Here is a 22,338-nt window from a genome sequence, read left to right as displayed (position 1 = left end):
GCGAAATTACCCTTTCCATGAGAGGGGTCAAGGTGACCTGTTTACTGTGGGTTTTGCTAGTATAACAACAAACGTGATGACATAGCCCTAACGCTTTTAGGTAGCTGTTGGAGGCACTGACGGCAGCACCGTTTTCAAGGCAAGCACACGGATTTGGTGCATGGTACGGTGTCCCACCTGCATCCGATAAATACAGAGGCCATCTTCATAGATGTGATCTGCTTGCCATCAAGAGTAGAGTTTTTTAAAAAGTTAAAACCAGCTTTTATGGCAAAATAAAAGCTTTACTGTACAAGTGCTTGATTTTTTTTTTTTTTGTAATTAGAACCGCGCTCATTTTATATGGAAAAAGATGATGCTGTGTTGGTCGCTTATGAGAAGAAAAATTGGTAAGATACATTTAGGAAGAAAAATTGCTATTTATCTAATGGCCCCATTATTGGAAGGTTCACTGCGCAACATGCGAGTGCAATCTGCACTGCTCCAGAATATTGAGTCTTTAAAATCTCTACCCATGCAGCCTGTTTGATGGTTCAAATGGTCTGCTTTTTCAAGTGGTTTTAAGTAATGCCTCACTGATTGAATTATAATTTTCCTGACTTTGTAATTGCCAAGAATGTCCTTGGCAAAACATACATACAATGTGTTTCGTCCAATTTTGAAATGTATTTTGTAATCAGAATAATAAAAGTTAATATTCATCAGTTCCTCCCACCGTAGTTTCAATGATTCATTTGTTTTCATTGTCTTGCTTTTCTTTCTCCCTTCTTTTTTAGTGTTATGTTCTTTTTTCCTTCCCTTTCTTTTCATCCTCCTTATTCCTCAGTCACCCTCATCTTTATACGTTCTATTTGTTTGCCTTTTATTTTGTTCTTTTGTGTGTATCTACTCATTGCAAGCTTCCTTACAAAGTTTGAGTCTTTAGGATAATTAAGAATGATTTTTTAAAATTTTAATCTGAAGATTCTGTTTCTACTTTATGTATTCATGACATAACCCTGCACAATTCTGGAGACTAAAGACTGCTGAAGATTTTTTTTTAAATACTGGAAAACAGGTTTCTGTATTTTCTGTAATATAGAGCTGTGGGTGATGTGTCTTGTTCTTAGTCAGGTTTCCCTTCCTGAAAGACCTTATAGTCATTTAGGGGGTAGCGCTTTACACTTTCAAAACAAAGCAAAACCAGACAGACAAAAATAGGATGTTACTGTCAGGATGTTGTAAAAGATCCTATGAGTTAATCGTTAGTTAAGTGTTGTAAAAATTGAGTTGTCTTCAATTGTACAGATAGAAATGAACTAGAGTTGTCAATTTATTATACTGGAAGGTAACGGGTTTTTTGTAGCTGAAGAGCTATCTGCTGCGCGCTTCTAGATGTCCGCTTGCAGCTGAGTCTACACTGTAGATTCACCCCTCGCTGTAACATGGCCTACCAGTTCTCAGCCTGCCAACGCTTTCTTTTTAAATTGGATTAGTTGGTTTTACTTTTAGAAAAATATGAAGTAGCTGGCAAGCGCCTGTGTTTTCTCTTTGCTCATGTTTTAGCAAATAAAAGGCCTTTGTAATACAGGAGGTTCTGTTTTCGTGCTGTTTCTTCCTACATATATAAACAAACCTTGTGGAATACTGTAAAACTATCTGTAGCACATGCCCAGTGGAGTCATTGATGTTTATGGTATGCATCAAAAAGTTACGTGTACAGTAATACTGTAAAAGTCAAGTCCATCCACATCGTTTTTAGATGATACTTCCTAAATTACCCGAAGAATATCTAATGAAATATGTAATATGTTATGTCAAAGCAATCTGTACTAATAGCTACGTAACATTCATTTTGCCTGTGCCTACTATGAATAATGTAAAAATCCCAACAGAGTAACGATCTGCATTGGTGAAGTCCTCGGTCCTGCCAAGAGTCCGGGGAAGGATGATAATGCAGAGTAGCGCCAGAGACCTGAGAGCTAGATGGTGTCCCGACGGAAGCACCTGCGCAGTGGTCCCCTCTACATGACAGACGTGGTCTGTCACGGGGAAGAGCTGGAAGTGGGGGGGAGTGGGGAAAACGAGGATTCACCGTTTTGCTGCCTGGACTCGGTGGTCCCCAAAGACGCAGGCGGGGCTGAGGGTTCCACCGTCCTTCCAACCAGTTTGGTTCATTATTCGTACCTCACATGGACTGCCCGTGGCATGCAATTAATGAAATTATAGGTTCTGATTATATGCTTTCTCAAACAAAACTTCCACTCAAGCCAAGAGGTATTACGAGTGCGTAAGGAATGCAGGATTGCATATCCTGGCCCTTGGGCTTTATGATGGTGAGTTGGAGTTGCATATTAAACTCGGTTTAAGCCTTAATTTTTTCCCTCTGTGTTTATCCTAGTCTAGTTTCAGTTTTGCAATATGAAAACAACAAAATCACTACGTTAAGAACATAAGCAGCAGCATTCTTTTAAAAAATAGTACATTTACTATAATTATAACTTGGATTTAAACCAAAAATAGGCAGAGATTCTGAGTCTTGAGTTCTAAAGCCATCTGATTATGCTGTCGTACTGCAATAAACTCAAAACAGTGGGTGCTGCATGAGATATATAGTACTAGTCATCCGCAAGAAATCGTCAGCCTTAAATGGACATTGCCAGCTGCTACAAAAATAATTTTTACTTTATATTTTTAACTCTGTAACATTTTTAGGGGTTTTAAAAATAGCATTTCTCCCTTAATCTTGATTCAGCTTTTCCACTCAGGAAACACTGATTTTTTTTCCTGTGTGAAATTAATGTAAGTTGTTTGTTTTGTTTTCTTTTTTTTTTTGGTATAGTACAAATCTAGAAAAGCTTTGGGAATGGTATTTGTTAATTAACTGAAACTCTGTCATTTTCTATAAGCCATCCCACATATTTTTGTTTAGATCCTTACGGGAATAAGAGCTACTATTTTTGTTCTTTTACCATTTGCTGGTGGCAAATGTACACATTTGGATTCCCAGAGATGTTATTGCCATAATTACAGCAGTCCGTACATCAGCATCACTTTTTATGTCAGCAGATCTTTGAGGGTATTGTTTGTCAACTAAATAATGCTTCACGTCTTGGAAAAGTCACTTCCATTTTTGTGGCTCCCTTAAAAATAGCATCAGTTTAAGAACGTAAAGTTCTCTAGGCAAGTCTCTGTGCAAGAGCTGTATGCAGAAGGGAAAAAAACTGGAGTAATTGTGTAGTTATCAAGACGTTTCTGTGCTTTACCGGTTAGAGTAAGTGTGGATACACTGATGGGGAAAAAAAAGGGCAAACAAGGGCAGGAGATCAACAAGCACTATACTTTGATGGAAAACAAAGCCTCAGTGAACCAGCAAGATCAGTATTTCTTGCCAAAAAATATAGTGCAAATGGATAGCAATAAAAACATATTATAATTACATCTCCATTCTGTAAATGGCTGTGTGCAAAATTGTATGTATTATCCTTTTTTTGGTGAAATTGCTGATATTCCTAAATACGTCGAGGACTGGATGACTTGAGGACATTGTGGACGACAACCATTATCTACTGAACTTAAAATTCCACTTTTAATCTACCGTACATAAAGCACAAGAATGGCTGTTTACAGTATCACAAAAGGTCTGTCAAATCTGAAACTTTTTCTCTGGCAGCGGCCAGTAGAGGATTCTTCTGCGACGAAGGGTGGGAAAGAGCGTAGGACCATGCAGTTGTATGTTCTCGCAGTCTGATAGTTAGGATTTACTGAGCCAAAGGTTGTATCCACGTGTTTGTGCATTTAGTAGTTTCTGGTACTTATTTGCATGAAATTGCTGAATCATTTTTGAATCCATGTTTAATTTGATATCTATCATAAGCAGTGGCAAAGCTTACTTAGGCATTTACAAAAGCTTCTTCCATTTGTTAATTTTTTTCCCCCAGACTTCTTCCTGATCAGTTCATTTGAGGTCCTCATGTTTTGCACAGTAAAAATTGGGTTCTGTGTATCTTTATTATACTTTGCATGGTCGTCTTTCTTGAAGCCGAGGAGTCCTAGACAATCTAATAGGCAGAAACTGTTTCGTGTCTTCAGTTCACCTGGATTCCCGTACTAGAGAAAATGAGGATTGTTCAAGGTCTTATAGGTGTCTTCTTTTTTGTTAGAGAATAAAATTTAGACCTGGAGTCTCCTATAAAGTGGCAGTAAGCAGATTTTACCTTTACATTTTTTGCTGTTCTGTGTTCAGGCTGATGTATGTTCATCTGCACGTTCTGAGGAAGGACTTTTCCCCCGGCTTTTTAGATTGAGTGTTTGCTGTAGGTCTGTGTATTCTAAGTTGGCTGGTGTCCACGTGTAGAAAACTGTAGCCATTTATTTTTTATTTTGGAAAGATGGTTTTTAGTTTTAAATAATTGTAAGCAACATTTGTAAACATTTTTCATGTGGGAAGAAAAATCTCTCAGCTACTTGAATGTGCACAGTTTTTCAGTGGGCAAAATGGGCGTCTTTAATTTAGTCAGAGAAATCTGCATGGATCAATTCCTGGCAAAAATTAGGAATAGTTAAATAAACCAGTTTATACAGTTTCCCTTATATGCAATGAGAAGATCTGAAATGAATTAGTGAAAAAATTATTACATAAATTCGGTACGGTGGGAAGGACATTTTTGTTTATATACGTACCAGAGAATTTCTTTGCTTGTAAAGACATCGCCCCTCCTGTTTATCTCCTGTCTGCAGAGTACTTCTACGGAATAAGCAGCTGCTGAGTCACTGAATGACTGACAACCCCTGTTTCTACTAAGAATTGGTTGACTTTCCTGTGTATCAGGCGAGCAGTGTTACGCCCCTTACTTAGGAAATGAAAACATGACACAGCATTATAGCTGGCTTCATTGAAAATGCTGTAAGCAGGAGAATGGAAATGTGTTTATGCAGCCATGTAAAGCAAATCAAAATCTATCCACATTAAATTATTTACTGGCAGTAATGATTTGTTATTAAAGAAAATAATATAATAGTGTTCATTTCAATGTGCTGAACTAGCAGTTCTGCAGTGCAGTTATTCAGAGGGAGTTTTGCCTGAATATATGAGTAGTAATACGTCTGAGAGAGACATGGTGCTCTCTGTTGGCAATGTTTCCTGAACAAAGAAAAATATGTACATAACTAGAGTGGTTAAGTCTAAACCTAGATAATCTACACTTTATGATACCAATATATAACCTATATTGAATAGTTTGTGAGGTCAAAATAAATTATGAGAAGCTGTAAACAATGCCTTTCTCTTCATAAATGTAGGAAGGTTTTATTATGGAACCATAAATATGTCCAATGCATTTATTTCCCCTTCCTATACGATGTTTTAAATTCTCTTTTCCTTGAATGTGTAAGTACATGTTTAGATTGTGACAAGCAGAATCCAGTTTACATTTATAGAAATATCTTCAGCTATTACTTACTTTAAAATCCTTTAAGTAGTTAGTTTATGTTGCTGGTAAAAGCATAATTATTCTATAAACAGCACACTACTTCATGTTTCGCTTAGCCATTGCTTTTTTTTGTTAAATATATAGGTATAATCTTTTAGCAGAGACTGAAATTTACCTTTGACCATTAAAGATTTTACTGTCATTTGTCATGTAAACAGACATCTTTTTGAGATTTATTGTACTCCTGTGCTCTTCCATAAAAAGTTTTGTCAGTGTGTTCAGCAGGGAAAGAGCGAGTCCATTTATTTGGTTGTTGCCGTGGAAGTGCTTATTACACCATTCTTCTGATGGCCTTCTTTGGATTGAAAACAGATTATGGTATGAACTTCAGGTTGTTTGGATTTTCTATAGCCCATGAGTACCTCAGTTGCCATAATACTGAGACTTCACTGTGTAGGAAAGTTCATAATCTGAATAGGGTCATAGAGTCTTCATGTGCATGATTTTGCACGTGTACCGAAGCTTTTGCACGACTGGACGTGATGGATTTCATGTTGCTGTATTTCTGATGGAGTATACTTTATTGAAATAATGGCACTGGAATTTGATATGGGACCTCATCTTGTCATACTGAGAAATCTTAAGCGTTCTTTGTGGTATGACATGAAGAAGTAACTATAAATTGTACAAATTATCTGAAGAATTTTAAGGGAGCAGACAGTTCTAACTAATGTGTGTAGAATACATAATGATGTTTTACTCTCGATTAGCACATGTGTGGAACAATCCTCACAACCACCCCAAATGAAGAAATGCAGAAAGTCTAGATCACAAACTCTCCTTTTTATTCCACATACAGTATACTTGCACGCACAGGTAAGCACATGCAGACAAACTTAACGAACAGGTGGTCTTGGCTGCTGTTAATGAACGAGGAGGCTACGGGAAGGAATGGAATCCCTTCACCAGAAATTTAAGATCACTTAAAATATGATCTTGTGAGATGTTGTTAAGTAGATTCACTAATTAATGTTGAAATAGGTAATATATTTAAAAAGAGAAACATGGTTTTAATGGGACTTTAGAGTTCATCATGGCTAGTGAATGCTCTTATTAAACACAATTTGTTCCTTTCTGTTCTGATTGCTAAGTTGTTTTTAATGTTGTGTTAGTTTACAGAACTCCTAAAGGTCGTGATCTAATTTGATATAATTTTCTAGTAAACAGTCTGAAATGGAAAAGTCTTACAGAAGAATAAAATCATTGAGATAATAATATAAATTAAAATTTTGCTACGGGATGAAGGAAATGTAGGTTAGTTATTTTATCAGTGTACTAGACATGCCCATTGTTTATTATTTTTTTCCTCAAACTTTACAAATATTCTTTATTTTAATATTGTTGGGGTTGTATGTAACAAATACCATTTGTTGTCAAATAGAAACTTGCAGACCTTCACTGTTGCCAAAACAGACTTAGAACACATACAAATCTAACATCTTCCATCAAGGTTTTGTATTCCTTATTATTGAATGAATTAAACCAGCAGAATTCTACTTATATAAGTTAGCAGGACTATGCGGATACTTGTATTTTTAAAGCACATAGGATTGTTGTACTTTACAGTATTATTGTCTTATCAGGTTTCATGCTACTGTACACACAAACACATGCATACACACTACCATATGTAGATGATCATTGCTGTATGAGACCACATAATTATTTTAAAGAATATTCCAGTAGTAGAAGTTACAAATATTCTTGTTATTATGTGCCTGTAAAATGTATGCAGTTGCAATAATGAATCTGTGATTCTTTTAAACATTATCAGAACTTGTATGACTAATTCAGCCCTTTATCTATCTTTGGATGATCATGTAGAAGCTAGGCACATAGGAATGCCGAACAGATAATATAATTGGTAGTGTAAATCTGAGTGGGTAGGGAGTTGGATTTTCTTCAGTCAGTTCTTCCTAGCCGCTGTCTTTGAAGCTGTAATCCTTCTGAGCCAAGCATGGTCTCAGGTTCCAAACACCCATTAATGCCACGATAAGAAACTTGCTGCGGAAAGGTTGTGCTGCGCTGGGGTGTCACTGTTCCCACAGCCAACCCGGCTGTGAAGTTTCCTCATTTGTTTCAGTGCAAAGTCAATAGCTTTCCAGGATAACTTTAACAACCCAAGCTATTTTGCATGAAATGCATAAAGAAAGCTCACATGTCTTGCATCAGCTCAGCTCTGGACATAGTATCTTTCACTAAATTTGTAATCACAAACATCTGGTGACTGGTAGCTGTTCTTGCAGCTGGGCTGAGTTGAGATACACGGTGTGTTCTGGGGTGCAAATGAAGGGAGGAGGAGAAGAGACACAGGATGGTGTGATCTGCTCCGCTTTTGTTAATGGTTTAATTTCTTTCAGCGGGGCATGTACGTCCAGGAGATCAGTGGAGTCACCAGGTCCCTCACAGGCCCACAGGCATTAGGATCGGGACCCAAGTTTGTAGTCTCCCATGCCCAGTGCTGGGTAGAACATTTAAAACTTTTCTTTCTGTTTAAGTACTCAAATACAAATATTACCTTCTTTAAAACTAGTGAAGCTGCAAGAGAGTGAAGGCTAGTAAAACTCTTTAGTTTTCTTCTGATATTTGAACAAGTGCTGCTTATGCCAGATAAGTTAAAGAGATATAGGAAAAGAAATATCAAACTTAAAAATGTTTGTTTGTACTTCTCATTTTCATTCATTTCTACAACCAGATATCTTTAATACCATGCCTAAATATACAGGCAAAATAGCCTCAAAAGTTTCCTGAGATGAGCTGACATAGAGTTTCGTAACAACATATGAATTCTTAAGTATAGTATTTCACCATTCTCCGGGTCTATAAATAAAAAATTATGTGAGTAATAAGTGATATTCTTGCCTTTCTATTTTTATAAATCTCCCATTTCCAGTGGAAATGAAACATAAAACTAAACTTTGGTCTTCCTGTGCTGCTTCTGATCTTTATGATAGTATATTGTTGAGGAAGATATTCCATATTTTGGATGGAATAAATACTTACTGTGAAATTTTAAATTTATTTACATGCTTAAAGTTGCACAGAGGCTTGTTCAACCAATTAGCTGTATATTCACTTTTGGTTGCTGTATATACAAAATCTGAAATTCTAACTGGTAACTCTGGTTTGGTTGTTCTTTCTTTTCCTTCCTTCCTTCCTTCCTTCCTTCCTTCCTTCCTTCCTTCCTTCCTTCCCTCCCTCCCTCCCTCCTTCCCTCCTTCCCTCCTTCCTTCCCTCCTTCCCTCCTTCCATCCTTCTTCCTTTCTGCCTGTCTCTCAAATGTGATATTCTTCATTGTATGTCTCACAGACTTTTGTTTCAATGCCCAGCTTTTTTACTTTGGTGCAAAGATAGCTACACTTGAATGTTTAGCAAAATGATATTGTAAAATTTATCCTCTCACAGTTGTAAAGCATGAAATTACTCTGATGGTATTGTACTCCTGTAGGTTTAAGATAACAATCGTACAAGTGGGATGCAGGCATTGACTAACATCAAATACTACCACACAAGCAGTGCAAGACAGAGTCCCTATTGAGGCAGATGTATGCTAATATAATATTATTACCTGTAGCTGATCAGAGAATTTATGCCAGACTATCTGTGCAATCCTTCCTCTAAGTTTAAAAAGCCAGATTATGAATGAAATCAATGACAGAGACATGCTACTTTATGTACAGGAGAAGTATTTGACACAAAGCATTACCTTCTTTTCTCCTGCCAACTTAGACCATACCAGAAAATATATTCCCAAGCAAAGCGATAATTCAATTAAAACCCCAGTTAGAATTTATCTAGATTAAAAAAAAAAAAAGGAATACTGAGCCCACCCTGGAGTCCAAAGAGCAGGTTCTGGTTAATTGGAAGCCTAAGGAGCCAGTCTCCTTCCTTTTGTGGGTGGTGGTAAAATAGTTACAATAATTAATCTGTTCTAACTCTGCAGCTAAAATTCTCCTGTGGCAAAAAACATTCCAAGAAAAAAATGACTTTGAAGAACGAGGTGAATACTTTATTCTAAAATGTTGTGTCTACTCAATAAATAGTTATTTTCCTAAAGCTTGTTGATTCATTTTGTCATGAAGCAAGTTCTTATAAAAGTCCTCAGCATTCATATAAAGTTGCCAGGCATTAACAGAGTCATGAATATTTTGAGTAATCATATTGTTACTGTGTTTTTTTCTTTTTTGGAAAATACTTCCATTCATTCCCAAGAAGCTATTTTTCTACTTTCTACCTTTTCTCACAGTTGGTGTAGAGATGTTGGTCTTTGACTTTTATTCTTAAATTTAGAGGTAGTAATTTTTAGTTGGGGAGTACTACATTAACTTAAACATACACTGAAAAAAAAGTCTCCAAAGCTGCTGGCTTGTTTGTATTTTGCTTCTGGAGCAAGCAAAGGTTTTATTGAATGTTGCATTAAAGAAGTCATGGAAAACAGACAAAGAAAGTAGCCCTTGAAAGTCAGCTAGTCCATCCTCTTTTCTCAAGGCATATCTAAGGATGCCTAAACCATTCTTGGCAGAGATTTGTCCAATTCTGCCTTGTTGCAATTTAAGTCTGCTACCGTCTCTTCTCTCTGCAGTAGCCTTTTACACATCTGAAGACCATTATCATGTCTCTCCACAGTCTTCTCATTTGTAGATGATGAAGAGCCTGGTCCTTTCAATGTTCCCCAGGCTTGGAGAGCTCTACCTGCTTTCCTCTGTATTCTCTCCATTTGATTCCTGGCATTGCTGGAAATGATGCTTCAGACCGAAGATAGTACTTCATCTGAACAAAGCCTTCCTACTGACACTTTTCCAGGATGATATTTGCTTTTCTTGCAACCTTGTGGCATCACTGACGCATGTTCAGTCTGTGACCCACTGTGACCTCTGATCCCGTTTGTGGAACTGCTGCCCGGTCATCTCCATCTTGTATTTGTTCAGTCGATTATTCCCAAGTGCTGTGCTTTGGATTTGTCCTTAGTGAAATGCATTCCGTTTGTTTAATGACCACATGCATCTTATTTCGGTAATGCATCCTCTCTATTTGTTCAGTTCATCCTTCTGAATTCAAATCCTGATGCCTGTGTAGGGCTTACAGCTTTTCCAAACATTGCATCCTTTGCAAAGCTGATATGAGCCCTGTTGATTCCATTATACAAATCATTAAAGACAATACTGAAAAGTGCCAGATCTGGGATAAGTATTGTACAATGTAATACATATGGAATGTCCTGGTCAGTGACTCTTCATTACTGAAGCTCACAGGACAGGCATGGTGTGAACAGAGAATTATTCTGCCGATATGCCATGACTTGAGAGAGGTGAAGCACAATTGTGTCAAGTTGTCCAGGCTTGGGGAGCACTGAGCATCTTTTGCAACAGTGCTGATGAGGGTCCTCATGAGGTCCAAAGCTGAGAAGACAATAGCCTGAAGCATCAGTGCCTCTTCCACACAACCAGGGGAGTTATATTTGCTACGGTCCCTCCCTCTTTGCTTTTGTGGACATAGAAATCAGCCCTACATAATCATACTAGAAATTTGTTTTAGTATTTTCATAATTTAAACTGTTTAATGAAAAATTAAATCAAGTTTAGCCTAGTTTCTCTTAAAAAAGAGCGTTCTCAAGTAGAGGGAGAAGGAAAGAGTTAAGAATATGAGTAGGAATTAGAAGTATTGTTGGAAGGAAACAAACATTCAGGAGCCAGAGCTGGTGTGGTGCTCTGACTAAGCCGTGGTGTATATGTTTTCCTCTTCATGGAAAAACTTGTTAATTTTCACTTTTAAAAGTATATTTTTTTTTTCCTGACTTAAGTGCTATAAATGGCATGTTTCATTAGGAAATTGTATTTCTCTCAAAAAAATGCTGAGAAGGATTTTTTTTTATTTTCAACAGTGCTTCTCCATGAAAATGAGCTACCCAATATATTTGGGTTTCACACAAGTTTTTCAAAATTTCATGTGTTTTAAACTAAGGTTTCTATTACAGTTATTTTTTTCAATAACTTCCAATAAACAGATACTTTACAAGAATAGTAATTTGACAATATATTTTGCTATAGAAAGTGCTGTTCTTTCTTAAAACTTCCTGTAAAATCTTTTCTTATCTAAACTCATGATGAAGATGAACTTGCTGTTCTTGCTAACAATGATTGCACTCTTTTCCAAGGCCAGTTACAAGAAAATAGTTTGAGCTGTACTGGCACTTACACTTTCTATCATTTAGCTCAGCATACAGAAAAGTAGAGATCCGCAAACAAACATTTTAAAATGTTCTGCCTGCCCATCAACCTTGAAATTAGCTGCAAAAATAATGTGCACTTATACATAACTCCTTTGTTTTAGGTATGGTAAGGCAGGATTCCTGAGACCAAAGTTACATTTTTGTAAGGGTTCTTTAGGAGTACTTGCTTATTTAATGCAAGTAAAATTACCAAATACCACACCTGTTATGTATTACATGGTTTCTAAAGTATAGCCCTGCATTTCCTTTCAAAGGAGTAAGACATGGAAAAATTACATTAAAGAATGATGTGTCAGCCAGGTAATTTTCCCTTAAGATATAAATGATTCAGAGAGGCTGATTCTTGCTGCTGTGTTACTCAGTGAATAACAATACAGCCTGATATAAAGCAATGTTTTGCTTTATATTGCTTTATATTGCTCTTGACTGAGTGACACTGCATTGTATCAGGATAAAAAAACAACCAGAATCACATGTATAGTATCTCAAACATTAGAATAATTAATAAGTGATTTTTGACATTGAAAAAGCCCACTTCTGGCACAGCCAAATTTTGAATGAACTGACATGGATTTAAATCAAGGTTTGCTCAGTACAAGAGTAGTCCAAAAGGGAGCAAATGTAGTTACCAAATCAAGGACGTATAACCACAACTGAAACATAATTGATGGAAAAAAGGAACTTGAGGAATCCAAGACAATAAGATAAGGCAGTGGTCTCTCCATGGTTTATTAAAGTTTGGAAATGCACAACCTAAGAGACTAACTTGCCCCATAATTTTGCAACTCTCATTCAAAGCTGGTATTTTGCATTTCAAGAAGCATTGCTACTTGAAATGAAAAGTTGAAACTTAAATGGGTATTTTTAATTTTTTATACTTTATGATGTGTAAACAAAAGCTCAAACTTTGTATTTTTTAAATTTGGTATTTTTTTTTATTACTTTTTCATCTTTTACCCCCAAATCCAGATACTGTCTGGACTAGGGAACTCGAGTTGTGTACTTGTTCTTGAGTAACAGATGCTGTTGACTGACTGAAAAGCATCGGTTAGGAGTATCTGAAGGGTTAGGTCTGACTTTGTTAGCCAGTATGAGACTAGCCTACATATGGCGGCTGGCAACGGGGTGAGGGACTGACTTACCCAGGTTGCCGTCACCTGCCTGCCACTTTCTTCCAACTGGAAATTTTTGTCCCCCTCCCTACCCCCAGCCTCCAGCAGAATTGAATGTCTGGTTACTCATTAACATTGTTCTGTCAAAATGATTTGAGTGAGTTTAAATACTTCATAGTGAGGGATTTAAAAAAAAAAAAAGCCAAACCTGGATCAATTTTGACAGAACTGGGTTAGAGGAGACTATGCACGCAGTGACGCCAGCAGATGGGAAGGTGCAGCCATCTCACCCGAGATAGGTGGTGAGGCCTGAATAAGCAGCTTGGGGAAGTCTGCATGGGTAACCACTGACACTGGATCTGCTACAACCAGCGAAATTTGTCCGACTGGGCTTTCTTTAAATCTAGCCTCACCTTCAGTGCATTTTTCAATTAAGAAAATTACATAAGGTGACAGCAGCGTTGGTGAAATAGCAACATCACAACATCTGAAGGAACAAGCAATCCCAAGGAAAGGAGGAATTTTTTAGCTATAGTTTGTAGACTCTGGGGTGGTGTTATGAGTTTGTAACCTCTTTAATGCCTGTAATTAATATGCCTTTGGAAGTCACAGCTGCTGCTAAAGCCTCGGCACCTTCTCCCCTTCACTGAAGGCATTGGGAACTTCCAGCAGAGTTCTTCACACCTCCCCATAGCTGCCTCCCAGCCACAAGAGGATATTTCTCAGGATATCAGTCTGTGTTACGAAGACGATGTTAGTTCAAAGAGTCCTGCCTCCTCCCTTGTACCTCTTCTGCTCATCTCTCATTCCTACCCCTACACCACATATCAGCCTCTCCAGGGTTACTTGTAACCTAGATCCTTTCAGCAATCCATCTTCTTGCAGAGCCCCACCAACGGCTCTATAAGTATTGCTGGGGAGGAAGCAAACTGGTGTGGTGAAAGAGGAGAAGCCCAGGCTTCTTAAACTGGTTTTGCCACTGAAGCCAGTGACAAGTGAAGCAACCACTGAGACAATAATTTCCCAAATTATTTTAGGATAAATATGTTAAAATATTCTATAAATTATGCGGAAGACTGTGCAGATGACTGTGCACGGGTAGGACATTTTGTTCAACTTTTTTAGGACAAAAAGTCCGAGAATATGCGCAGTTATTATGCTTTTCACCATGACAAAATAAGAGCGTGCAAATTTTGTCTTTGGCTTTAAGATCAAGAGTAGTTTGCAGTATGATGTATTAAATATGATTGTAGCCACTTGCATTTGAAAGTTTCTATTTATAAGCATAAGAACTAAAGCACTGACTTAACATTTTAGCTTCTGTAAAAAAATTGCACTTAAAACCCAGCTGTTTTGACCCCAGCCAAGAGAGTGAGAACCATTACAACATTGTTCATTGATGGAAGTCATGTGTCAGTTTGGTTAAACAGTTTTAAAACCTGTATCATCTGGGCAACAGTAAGTTCTTTTGTACTGTTTCTTCCTGTATTTGTAAAGCTGCTGTTGCAACAGAATTCCAGTCATTTGAGAACGCCAATAACACGAGCAACAATCATAGTTCAACTGGCCAAGCACTGATGTACAGTATTCTTTGTAGGAAGATTACTAACAGGCAACAGTCCAAAATACTTCAATGACCTTAAAAATGTTTCCAAGAAAATGTTACTGATTTTAATAATGGCTATGCAATACGTAGTAAACATAAACGCAAGAGGTTAAGAGATCAGCAAAGAGTTCTCAGCAGCATGGATTTAGCACAGGAAGCAACAGGGAAAGTCTAAGGTTAAAATGTTCAGTTAAAGCCAGAACGGAAATTGGGGCAAGAAAAAGAAAACATGGTGACATCTCTGTGCTAGGAAGATGACTCACAACACAGTTGTAAAATGTAGGTACAAAAAGTTCTTACAAATTCTAGAAAGTAAGGCAGAGTTGGTAATCGTGTCGTGTTTTCACCACAGAAAAATCTATTTCCCCTTTTGATTAAAAGGTCAGGCAGATCAAATGCAATCAGATAAAGCACATGGTAAATCACATACTTGAAGTACTCACTTTAATTAGTTATGAAATATAATAATGTGTCAATGAGTTCTTTTCAGGTTAGGCAGAGGAGGAGTTTTCTTAAACTATTTAGGCACACAGTAAAAATGCAGTTTTAAGTGAAAAGAAAAGCACCTTGTTCTAACTCGCTTACTTCTAGAATATATCAACCAATTAAAACAGCTGAGGAAAGTGTCGAGACCATCTTCATAGTTTCAAATGGGGAGAAATACAAATGCTGTGAGAAGTTGAGTTCTCTGGCTTTGACTCAGCAAAGCTCTTAAGCACATTCTTAACTTTAAGCACAAACATTCCCATGGAAATCATTGGTGGTGACTCAACAACTTGCAAGATCAGGTCCTTAAAAATGTTTATTTTCTTTCATTATTTTGCCTATGTGTTGCAGGTTCTCCTACAGCAAAGCAGCAAGCTGCTACATGCCCCTGTGGGTACAGAGGAATTTACAATATAAGCATTTTGTAATATATTTTGTGAAATGTGTGCCATCACCTCAAGTCTTTTCTGTAGATTCATTGTAGCACAGAAATGCTGCAGAACTAACACATATTCACTCAAGGGGGATGGAAGATATGGCTTCTTTATTGCGAAAAGACATTTATTTGTGGGAGAGTTTATGGAGCAAGAGTAACGTATCACAAGGTTCATTACTTTGCATGTGAGGTTGCGTAACTACTTAATGAAACCGTATTGTTTGCTGACTGGAGTCATGGCATTTTGTAAAGGAGAGGAACCTCCTATGAAGTAATACAGAAATATTCTGGCTGTCACATTTGTAAAGGAAATAATCTGTGTTCATTTCTCAATAATAAAGTGTTTTGAGATTATGCAAGTACACCAATGCAAGATAGTCATTAACTATTTAAGAGACAGAGTCTAACTACTCCATTGTGTCTTTTTTTTTTTAGTTCTTCCTGTTTTGGTCACATTAGTTTTACCATTTGTTCACACTTATAGCCTCCTTTTTGCTTCTAGAGAAAAAGAAAGAACCTTTCAGATGTAGGCAGTTTACTGCCTGCAATATATAAAACTGCAGTTTCCTTGCATTTCGGTGCAGCCTCTATCCTGATTCTGGGTTCAGTTAATACTTTGTGGAGTAGAATAACATCCTCTTCTCCTCCATTGTTTCTGTTGATTCTGCGTCTTGGGATTTTGACAGGAAAAGGGGCTCCAGTTTAAAGCCAGTCAGAGTTAGCAACTAAGGGTTTCAAGAATGCAGACTAAGCAATTACCACAGAAGTGGCCAGAGCAGCTAGTTTGAATGTGGGTCTAAGATTTTCCAAAATTTTCCTTTGAGCAGTGGTTCTGGTTACAGCTAACTAATAATCAACAGTTAATACTGACCTTCTTCACGAAGTCCTGTTTGCAGCATCTAGACAGGCAGAATCCTGATTTCTGCCAAGGACTTCCAGGCAACACAGTAATAGGCAAATGCTAATGCTAATGCTGCCGTCAGTAATAGGGAGTTTATCACTGTGCTTTAAAAGACTGTAAGCTGAGAATAGATTGACTTGTGTTGTCGGACTTTTCCTTAAAAATGCAACAAAAAGGTAAATTCAGGGCCAAAATCTACTTACTTGGTTTCTGGCAGTAGCTCTGATGCAACAAATGTTTCTAAATGTATACATTGTGAAATGTATACATGTGTGAAATAAAGTATGCCCAAAATCAATGATCACCTCCCCTTTTTTTACGTGAGCATTTAAGGTAGTGCAGAGTGGCCAGCACTGCAACCCTTCTGACCTTCTGCTGGTCAGGGAGGCATGAGGCTCTGCACTGGGACACAAGAAAAGGATTTTATTTTACAGTCTGGAGAAGCAGTTGCAGTCTTTCAAAATATGGAAAATTGAATCACTGTAGCCTGTGAACCACTATACATTTTGTGACACAAGAAAGAACCAATAAACTGCATCCTCTGCGCAAATGAGGCTCAGGAACAACAGTGTTTGCTGGCATGAGAATGCACATCTTTCTTCGTTTAAAAAATGTGACTTGTAAAACTTGTGCCTCTGATAGCACATTATTTACTATTCTTTGGAAGTTATCTTGCTTTTTAAATGTTCAATTTTTCTGTCTTTGAACATTTTCCCCTTCAAGAATTAGCTTTTAATTTCTTCAAACTGGCCTGTATCTGCAATGATTTTAAGTGACCTGGAGAAGGTCTGATAAGGGAACTAGACTGAGGAGGTTGTCTAGTATATTTTGGGGGCTATTTGATAAACTCTGTTTTATAAAATAACTCTTCTCTGCAAGAAATAATATAATTTTACAGATTAGGTACATTAAGCTGATTTCTACATTCCTTTTTCATTGTAGTTGTCTATGACTCTCAAGTAGCAGAAAGCAGAGGCTGCTTCGAAGATGCTGTTGGACTTCGAATTATCTGCGTCTGAGGAAGGAAGCTGGTTAGAAACCAGTGTTTTAGGCGTTTCGCAGGAGGATAGGTAAGGATAGGTAAGATTTGAGGTGTGTGTCACTACTGGTGATGTGCTTGATGACGTGCCACAATAATAGAAGCTTGGTTCAGTTTTAAAGTTCCTCCTGGTGCTGGTGGTTGGTGGCCCTGGAGGTTGGACTGTTGCTTCGGAGTAGCTGAATGAACCATTAATTCAACTCTGTCTCTGATAAAGAGTATGCTCAATATTTGTGCTGAGTATTTTACTGATACATACCTGTGTAAATTAGATTTTTTTCTTAAAGAAATCCCCATTGACTGTTTGCAGGTATCTCAAATTTATTCAAAAACTTTTCCTGATAAATTCTAGGAATTCTTTTTGATCTCGGGGTCCTTCCCAGCTGTTGAATTTTTTATGTATTTAGTTAAAATTAACTTCTTACGCTAACCAGTTCTGGCATCATTTCACATATTGGCATATTCATGATGAGTGAATGCAAAAGGGAGCACGAACACATCCAAAAAAATTCAAATTTTGAGTGAATACTTTTTGAAGGTTTGGCCTGGTGCTATTCAAAACGCAGTGCTTCTGAATCAGAAGCGATAAACGCACAAGAGAGAGTGCTGGAAATAATCCACGGACATCCTGTTCTTATTAGATGTGGGCTAAAACATTCTGACAGATTTCAAACCTGCTGAAATATTATTCATTAAAAATTTTGACGTTGACTCCAGCATTACTGGGAGCACATCTTACTTATCTCTTTAAGGGTGACTATGAAAAAGGGAGAAGACAGAAGTATATGTGGTGAAAAACAGGGTGAGAAAAGAAGCAGAGAGCTGACTGTGTGAAAAAGAAAGAGGCACCCTGGGAAAGCAGCAGAGAAAAGGAAAAGAAAAAAAATCCCAATTTTTGTAAGTATGTCTCTTTAGGACTGAGACTGTGCCAAACCTTGGACTTGGAGGCTGTTCTATCCTTAATACATTGCACATGATTGTCTGTAGCTAGAAAAACATTTTTTGTGGTTTTTAAAAAATTGAATTATCCTTATATGAAATAAAACAAACTATGAGTTTAAATGACAGAGTAAAAAGAGACCAAATTCATTTTGCAAGCCCTCAGAGAGTTTAAAAATCCCTTAGGTTCACAAAAACTCAAACTCCATAAGGTTCATATATTCCTAGAGTAGGATGTACAATGGAGTTAATTCCATCTACTTTAATTAAGTTTTCATCAGACTCTTTCTGTTTAGCTAACTGATTCTCCTCTCAAGACATGTTTGTATTAAGAGCAAGATCCAAAATACCCCGTTGACACTTCTGTGCAATCTAAATAGGAGTTAGGTAAAGTGAGAGGTTATAAAACCTGAGTAACTTTTAAAGCTACAAGACCATAGGCGGTTTAGTATGATGATGAATGTTTATTTCAGCACCTGTGCCTTGTTCCAGATAGGCTCAGTTGCCTTTTAAGATCCGTGTCTTGACCCATTGGAAGTATTTAGTGTGTCTAAACCCTGGAGAGGGTGGCTCTTAGTGTATTCCTGAAAAAATGTATTTCCTATTGGCTACCTCTAGGTAGCTCCCCACTCAGCAGGGGTTTTTAGCTTGTTCCTCAGGAATGCCTTTCCCCACTCTAGATGATGTTTAAGCTCCCAGCTTAGTGTCTTAACAGACTAAGAGGCTCCATTTTTCAGGTGTTGGACTGCCAACTAAGCAATGTGAAGCTGGCTTTAAGTGTTAGCTCCAATTAGAAGAAAAGCTTGCAACACTCAAACCTGCAATGCCAACGTACCTTCTAGGTAAGTAATACCTATCGAGTGGATGCCAAAGCAGGGGTGTGCGTGGAGTTAGATACTGAAACAAGTTGATACTGATAGTCAATATCAGTTGACTCTGATAATCAATAGTGATACCATGGGGCTGGGTGAACATAAGAACGGCTGTGCTGGGTCAGAATGTGGATTCACCCAGCCAGCATGCTGTCTATGATGCTTGTCTGACATGGAGGCATTCTGATCATGAAGGTGGTTTCCAAGAGTGAGCCTCATCACTAGCACTTCAGGTAGGCTGACTCCTGCAGTTTCCCCAGATCCAGGGAACTTGACTGTAAAATTTGTGATGTGAGAGACTGTTTTTGTTCTTTTTCCTGAATTAAAACATATTCCTACCTCCAAACTACCAGTATTCTTAAGTGGATGCTTAGGGAAGAACATAGAAAAAGGTGATCTGATAACCGCTTAAGCCCATATAAACTTTTAGCATCTTTGATGTTCCTTGCAAGGAATTCCACCCATTTCATGAGAACTACACCTTTCAGTTCAGTTTGAATTCTTACTTGGAGCTTCATTTGATATCCCTGACTCTTGAGTTGGTATATGCAGTACAAAATTGATGCCAGACTGCCCTCTCCATAACACTTATGATTTCACACGCTTCTGCCCCATCCCTTGGTCATCTGTTTCCCAGACTGTGGAGTCCTGAATTATTTGATTGTTTCCTTACATGGAAGCTGTTGCAGACCTCTGACCAACAGTCCTTGGTCATTCCCAGTTTTTCTTTATTATGAAGTATGTTCTGAGCCCCATTTCTTTACTCAGCTTTTGAGCTAACTCTAGATTGTAGGTGGAGCCTTCCTCCAGTCAGGAGTCTTCCTTAGAGTTAGGTACCTTCACTATTAGTCTAAAAAATTATGTGTAGTGACTCCTTTTTCTTAGGACACATTTATATACATGCATGTATGTATGTGAGTAGGTGTGAGTACTTGAGATTTGCTTGACCCTCTCTTCTACCATGGATGACACAAAGCTGTTTACTTATTATTGTACCTGGAGCAGGTTTGGAAACTCCCGTGTCCTGCCTTCTTGGCCAGTATGTGACTCCTTGACTGGAGGGTCACACAGGCTCTTTCTTGCACTCAAATTATAGGATCATCACTTATGCCATGTGCAGTGTGACTGCTTCAGGGACACCCTTTCTGCAGCATAGCCTCTCCTCCTGCTTCAGGCCATCTCTGAGAGACAGCAGAGGTGGGTTTGCACTCGCTTGGGATCTGGGTGCAAGTTTTCCTTATCTGCTGTAATTGCTAAGCTATTGTGTAACAGGACTTTCCTCTTCCTCCTTTAAGTGACATAGCAGCTGCTGCGATACTTCCTCTAGTGCTTGCTCCTATAGGTGTAGGGAGTGTGTTCATGTGCCACACAGCACTGGGAAGCATGCACAGTGGCATGGTAGATATCATAGGAAGTGGGTCACGGAGCAGTTGCTGGTGACTTTGGGTCATGTGCAGACAACTGAAGAACTCTGCTGATGAAGATGTAGGTGCATACAGGATTAGGCAGCAGGAAAGATAGAGTCATAGAATCACAGAATGGTTTGGGTTGGAAGGGACCTTTAAAGGTCATCTAGTCCAACCTCCCCTGCAATGAGCAGGGACATCTTCAACTAGATCAGGTTGCTCAGAGCCCCATCCAACCTGACCTTGAATGTTTCCAGGGATGGGGCATCTACGACCTCTCTGGGCAACCTGTTCCAGTGTTTCACCACCCTCATCATAAAAAATTTCTTCCTTATATCTAGCTTGAATCTACCCTCCTTTAGTTTAAAACCATTACCCCTTTTTCTATCGCAACAGGCCCTACTGAAAAGTCTGTCCCCATCTTTGTTACAAGCCCCCTTTTTAAGTATTGAAAGGCTGCAATAAGGTCTCCCTGGAGCCTTTTCTTCTCCAGGCTAAAAAACCCCAAATCTCTCAGCCTGTCCTCATAGGAGAGGTGTTCCAGCCCTCTGATCATTTTTGTGGCCCTCCTCTGGATGCGCTACAACAGGTCCATGTCTTTCCTGTGCTGAGGACCCCAGAGCTGGACACAGTACTCCGTGTGGAATCTCACTGGAGCAGAGTAGAGGGGCAGAATTGCTTTCCTTGACCTCCTGGCCATGCTTCTTTTGATGCAGCCCAGGATACGGTTGGCTTTCTGTGCTGCGAGTGCACATTGCCAGCTCACGTCTGGTTTTTCATCCACCAGTACCCCCAAGTCCTTCCTTGCAGGGCTGCTCACAATCTCTTCATCCCTCAGCCTGTACTGATACCGGGGGTTGCCCCAACCCAGGTGCAGGGCCCTGCACCTGGCCTTGTTGAACCTTATGAGATTTACATGGGCCCACTTCTTAAGCTTGTCCAGGTCCCTCTGGATGGCATCCCGTCCCTCAGGCGTGTCAATCGCAACACTCAGCTTGGTGTCATCTGCAAACTCGCTGAGGGAGCACTGGATCCCACTGTCTATGTCATTGATGAAGATATTAAACAGTACTGGTCCCAATACAGACCCCTGAGGGACACCACTCATCACTGATGGTGTTTCAAGACTTGCAGTTTGGGCTTGGGCATTTAATAACCACTTACATCTAACTTAGATGCCCAAGATCTCATGAGAAACTATTTCTTACCCTCCTTCTACATCAATATTTCTTTCTTCTGCAAGCAGTTGCCCACCTGAAGTGGGTACTTGAACACAGGCAGGTTGGATATGCTCAGACACTATTTTATTTGGGACTGAATAAGTGCACAAGGTTAAATGGATCTGCATTAGATGTTATGATATTGCGCAGAAAGTATTTGAGCAACTATTGCATCATCATAGTTGCCTACGTTATACAGCAGTGTCAACCCAGAGAAGAGATCAATAATGTCCTAGGTGCCTGACATGGACTTATTAGGAGACAGCTATTACACTAAGGAACTATCTCTACAAATATGGTATTACTGTTATTCCTGCTTAACATATGGACTTGGGGCCCAGAGGGATTTTGACTTAAGCCAAGGTCACTCACAAAGTCTTTGACAGAACCCAGAAGTGCCATCTGTTGTCTAGCATCCCAGTGTACTGGCCACCAAAGCTTTTTTTTTTTCTTTTTTGTTTTCATTATTCAGATATTTTGGAAAAGTTGTGATCCCTGTTCTTAGCTTTCTACTCCCATCCTGAGAAAGAAACAAATCCCTTGTAGGGAGCGCAGAGGAAGGTATTGATGGTCCGTGGAGCTGGTGAGAATAATCTTTCTTTCAGTGACTTTTCTTTCCTT

The 22,338-nt window shown here is 38.6% G+C and overlaps 1 long non-coding RNA gene across 3 annotated transcripts in view; it reads left to right on the top strand.

Moving 5' to 3' along the window:
• LOC309589132 overlaps positions 1 to 22,338 on the top strand; it is a 69,742-nt gene that overhangs the window by 2,442 nt on the left and 44,962 nt on the right. Inside the window, exons 2-5 of one of the 3 annotated variants that reach the window (XR_014227868.1) lie at positions 17,184 to 17,311; positions 18,033 to 18,177; positions 18,957 to 19,061; positions 22,190 to 22,292. This is a non-coding gene — a long non-coding RNA (uncharacterized lncRNA). Of the gene's footprint in view, positions 1 to 17,183; positions 17,322 to 18,032; positions 18,178 to 18,956; positions 19,062 to 22,189; positions 22,293 to 22,338 lie in introns of those variants that run through there. The other 2 variants (XR_014227866.1, XR_014227867.1) reach the window with 2 other exon arrangements.

Source organism: Platalea leucorodia (genome assembly GCF_965183815.1).
Source record: "Platalea leucorodia genome assembly, chromosome: 4".
In the NCBI taxonomy this organism is placed as follows: domain Eukaryota; kingdom Metazoa; phylum Chordata; class Aves; order Pelecaniformes; family Threskiornithidae; genus Platalea; species Platalea leucorodia.
This window is presented reverse-complemented; position numbering and strand designations above follow the sequence as displayed.